The sequence below is a fragment of the Furipterus horrens genome, unplaced genomic scaffold (genome assembly GCF_987537825.1).
Source record: "Furipterus horrens unplaced genomic scaffold, mFurHor1.1.pri manual_scaffold_7, whole genome shotgun sequence".
NCBI lineage: Eukaryota > Metazoa > Chordata > Mammalia > Chiroptera > Furipteridae > Furipterus > Furipterus horrens.
In genome coordinates, this window is record NW_028327177.1 from 33,608,129 (window position 1) to 33,613,520 (window position 5,392).

The 5,392-nt window shown below is 36.7% G+C and overlaps 1 non-coding gene across 1 annotated transcript; it reads left to right on the forward strand.

Moving 5' to 3' along the window:
• The first annotated feature begins 360 nt into the window (after positions 1 to 360).
• LOC150004251 (U6 spliceosomal RNA) lies at positions 361 to 467 on the forward strand. The gene has a single exon (XR_016512592.1). It is a non-coding gene; the product is annotated as a U6 spliceosomal RNA (small nuclear RNA).
• Positions 468 to 5,392: the final 4,925 nt, after the last annotated feature.

Below are 5,392 nucleotides of genomic sequence, written 5' to 3' on the forward strand. Positions count from 1 at the left end.
AGGGACTGAGAACTTACTTGAAGAAACAAAGACTGAAAATGTCCTGAACCTAGTGAAGAAAAAAGAAGTTCAGGAATTCCAATAAGTCCAGGAAACACAGAGAGTTACAAAGAAGAACCCAAAGAAGCCCACACCAAGACACATCATAATTAAAATGGCAAAGAAAGAATCTTAAAAGCCACAAGAAAAAGAACAGTTAGTTACCTGCAAGGGAGCTCTCATAAAACTGTCAGCCGATTACTCAATAGAAACATTTTAGGTCAGAAGTGACTGTCACAAAATATTCAAAGTGATGAAAAGCAAAAACCTACAGCAAAGACTATTCTAGCCAGCAAGGCTATCATTTAAAACTGAAGGACAGTGCTCGCTTTGGCAGCACATATACTAAAATTGGAACGATACAGAGAAGATTAGCATGGCCCCTGCGCAAGGATGACACGCAAATTCGTGAAGCGTTCCATATTAAAAAAAAAAAAAAAACAACTGAAGGACAAATAAATAAACTCCCAGGCAAGAAAAAGGTAATGAACTTCATAACCTCCAAACCAGTATTACAGAAAAGGTTGAAGGGACTTCTTTAAAGATAAGGGAGAAATATAAATATGTAAAATAAAATGTCTCCATTTTTCATATTATATAGCTAGATACTTTCTGGACAGACCTCGTATATGCTTTCTACAGGAGACCCACTTCAGAATGATAGATACACACAGACTGAAAGTAAAGAGATTTAAAAAAAGATATTTCATGCTAAAAAAAGCTGGGATAGCAATATTTATATCAAACAAAACACACTATAAAACAAAGGCTATAAAAGGAGACAAAGAATATTATATAATAATTAAGAAAACAATCCAACAAAAGGACATAACCTTTGTAAATATTTAGCCACTTGATATAGAAGCATCTAAATAGATAAAGCAAAAATAAAGGGAGAGATTGACAGTAATAATGTCATAGTAGAGGATTTTAACACCCAATTGACATTAATGGGTAAATCTTCAAATCAGAAAACTAACAGGGAAACAACAGTCTTAAATGACACACTAAACCAGATGAAATTAATTGATATAGTCAAAGCATTTCATACAAAGCAGCAGAATATACATTTATTACAAGTGCATATGGAACATTTTCCAGGATAAAACACATGTTAAGCCACAAACCAAGTCTCAATAAATTTAAAAAAGACTGAAACCATATCAAACATTGTTTCTTACCACATGGTATAAAATTAAAAACCAGGTATTAAAAATTAAAAGCTGAAAAACACATAAACACATGGAGGCTAAATAACATGTTACTAAACAATGAGTAGCTTAACAACGAGGTCAAAGAAGAAATCAAAAGATATGTGGATCCAAATAAAACACAGTAACACAAAAGCAATCCTAACAGGAAATTTATAGCAATACAAGCATACCGCAAGAAGCAAAAAATAATCTCAAACAATCTTTTAAAAAATATTTTATTGATTTTTTTGAGAGAGAGAGACATCAATTTGTTGTTTCACTTATTTAAACATTCATTGGGTGATTCTTGCATCTTCCCTAACCTGGGATATAACCTACAACCTTGGATTTTTGGGACAGCATTCTAACCAACAGAGCTACTCTGGCCAGGGCATAAATAAAAAATCTAACCCTACTGCTAAAGGACCTAGAAAACAAACAAACAAACAAAGTCCAAAGAAAGTAGAAGAAAGAAAATAATAAAAATCAGAGCAGAAATAAACAAAATAGAGTTTTTAAAAAGATTTAAAAAGATACAAAAGAGCAATGAAACCAAGAGCTGGTCTTTGAAAAAATAAATGAGACTAATAAACCTTTAACTGGACTTATCAAGAAAAAGAGAAAGATGACACAAATAATTAAAATCAGAAATTAAAAAGGAGCAATAACAACTGACACTACAGAAATACAAAGAACTGTAAGAAAATTTAACAAAAACTGTATGCCCACAAATTTTACAATCTGGAACAAATTGATTCCTAGAAACGTACAATATTCTAAGACTGAATCAAGAAGTAACTGAAAATCTGAGCAGACCAATTACAATCAAGAATATCAAAGCAGTAATAAAAAAAAAAACTGCCAACAAACAAAAGTCCTGTACTGGATGGCTTCACAAATAATTTTTACCAGACATTCAAAGAAAAACTAACACCTATCCGTCTCAAAATATTCCAAAAATTTTAAAGGAAGGGAAGACCCTCAAGCTTATTTTACCATGTCATTCTCATCATTATTCCAAAATATAACAAAGCTATTAGTAAAAAAAGAAAATTATAGGCCAATATAACTGATGAACATAGATGCAAAAATGCTCAACAAAATATTAGCAAAATGAATTCTTGAATATGTTAAAAAGATTATACACCATGATCAACTGAGATTTATACCTGGGATGCAATTTGGTTCAAAATCCACAAATCAATTATTATGGTGCACCATGTAAACAAAAGAATAAAATTCTATGATCATATTAATAGATGTAAAAAAATTGATAAAATCCAACACCTATTTATGATAAAATATCTGGCCAAAGTGGGAATAAAGAGACAATACCTTGACATATTGAAAACAATATATGACAATCCACAGCTAACATATACTCAACAGGGAAAAACAGAAAATGTTTCCCTTAAGATTAGGATCAAGACAGAGATGCCTGCTTTTACCACCCTTCTTCAACATAATACTAGAAGTCCTAGTCAAAGCAATCAGAAAAGAAAAATAAATAGAAGTCATTTAAATTGGAAAAAAGAGATTTAAAACTGTCATTATTTACAGATGATATTATACTATATGTAGAGAAGACTATAGTTTCCACCCAAAAACTGCTACTACTGATAAATGAACTCAATAAAGTAGTAGGATACAAAATAAATTTTGTTGAATTTTTGTTGCATTTTAATACAACAGTATGACTATTAAAAAGGATTAATAAGAAAACTATTCCATTTATAATTGCATTAAAAATTTTGTGACTAGCTCTCGTTGGACTTCTGGCCAAGACGGAGGCCTAGACTGACACGCTTGGTCTCCCTCTACAACTAGAAAGGAATACACTACTTCAAAACAAAAGACAACTAGAAATTCCAGAAAATAAAACTACATGGAAGCCCAACGTATGAAGTTATAAACCAGCAGCGCTCATCAAACAGGTAGGAAGAGCGAAAGTGGGCGGTGCTGTTTGTGGTAGCACCAGGGACAGCAGCAGGAAGAGCAATCCTGGCTGCAGTCGAGCCCCGGCAGCTCGCGACCCCAATGCTGGGAAAAGCAGCCACCGCATTGCCTCGAATGGTGAGGCCCAAGGGGGGCGGGAGGACAGATCCTGGTCTCCCAGTGGAGAGTAATGGCAGGAATCCATCTTGGACCCCCGCCCCCACACAAAGCACCACAGCGCCTCGAAAAAGGTTGCGGATCACCACCGGTCACCGGGTTATGACAAGTTCACAGGCTCTGCCCCCTATAGCAGGCCCAAGAAGCAAAGCAAAATGCAAATCTGTCAAAATGAGGCAGACAACTATAGAAATCCCGGTGATGCAGCTCCCCAGGCAACAGATAAAGAATCTGACAGATGAACAAATAAGAAACCTGTCAGAGGCTCAGTTCAGAGCTATTGTTATAAGGTGACTTACAGAATTAACAAAAGATTTGGAAAAAGATGAGAAAGGATTGAAAACTACTTATATTGAAAAGAACAAAAACACATACGAGGCAACTAGTGAGGGAATAAAATTCAGAGATCAAATCAACAAACTGGAACATAGGGAAGGAACAAACAGTCAACCAGTGCGGAGAGAGGAAACAGAAAGCAAGGAAAGTGAGAAGAGAATCAGAAACCTCTGGGACAACTATAAGAGATCGAACATACGAATTATAGGATTGCCAGAGGGCGAAGAAGAAGAACTAGAAATAGAAAAATTAAGTGAAAATATAATAAAGCAGAACTTCCCAAACTTGGGGAAGGAAATAGACTTACAGGTCCAGGAAGCACAGAGAGTTCCAGAAAAACTGGACTCAGGGAGAACCACTCCAAGACACATTATAATCAAATTGTCAAAAGTTAAAGATAAAGAGAGAATCTTAAAAGCAGCAAGAGAGAAGAAAAGAATCATGTACAAAGGGGTCCCAATTAGACTATCAGCTGACTTCTCAAGGGAGACCCTGCAGGCAAGAAGGGACTGGCAAGAAATATTCAAAGCAATGAAAATCCAAAACCTACAGCCACGAATACTCTATCCAGCAAAATTGTCATTCAGAATAGAAGGGCAGAGAAAGTGCTTCCAGGACAAAATAAAACTAAAAGAGTGTATTAGTTCCAAACCACTATTATATGAGATGTTAAAGGGACTTGTTTAGAAAAAGGAGGATCAAAACTATGAACACTAAAATGAAAACTGCATCACAAGAACCAACAACAGAAACTAGGGAATTGAAACAAAGGCAAACTAAATAGGCAACGAGAGTGGAAAAAGAACTATAGGTATGGGGAGCATATTGGGGGGAGGTCAGCAGGGAGGGGTAAGGGGGTAAGGGAGGGAGATGGTACAGGAATTAAGAAGCATAGTAGGAGGGAATGGAGTAGACAGGAAGAGGGTGGGAAGAACTATATGCACAACCAATAGACATGGACTAAAAGGAGGGGACAACTGGAGGGAGGGGGGCCACCGGGTGGAAAGGAGCAGAGTGAAGGGAAATTGGGACAACTGTAACAGTATAATCAATAAAACATATTTAAAAAATAATTATAATAGTAACAAAATTGAGAATTAAAGTGTCATATGCAATGCTAAAAAAAAATATTCTTTCAATAGAAGATCTGGTCAAGATGGCAGCATAGGCAGACGTGGCTCACCTCTTCAGACAACCACATTAAAATTACAACTAAAATATCAACCATCAGCCAGAACTGTCAGAAACCAAGTCAATTGGAAATCTGGCAACTAAAGAATTAAAGAAACCACATCCATCAAGATGGGTATGAGGGGTGCAGATGTGGAACAGGTTGGTCCCTCACCTATCCATGGTTGGTAAAAATTCAAGCGGGGTATTTCAGGAGTGAGGAGTCCCAGCCCTACACCAGGTCCCCAAGCCTAGAGTTCCAATGTCAGGAAGATAAGTGCCCCAAACTTCTGGCTGCAAAAACCAGTGGGGATTGAGTTGGTGGAAGAGACTGCTGGAATTCCAAGCAGTTCCTCTTAAAGAACCCACATATGGACTCACCTACTCAGACTCACTCCCTCTGAGCTCCAGCACCAGGGTAGCAGCTTGAAAACACCAGTGAGAGGGAGAAACTGAAGTATTGACATCAAGGAGAGCAGAGGCCAGTGTCTCTTTTCTAAATCCTACCCCAACAGACCCCACAAACTGGTGCCATATCTCGG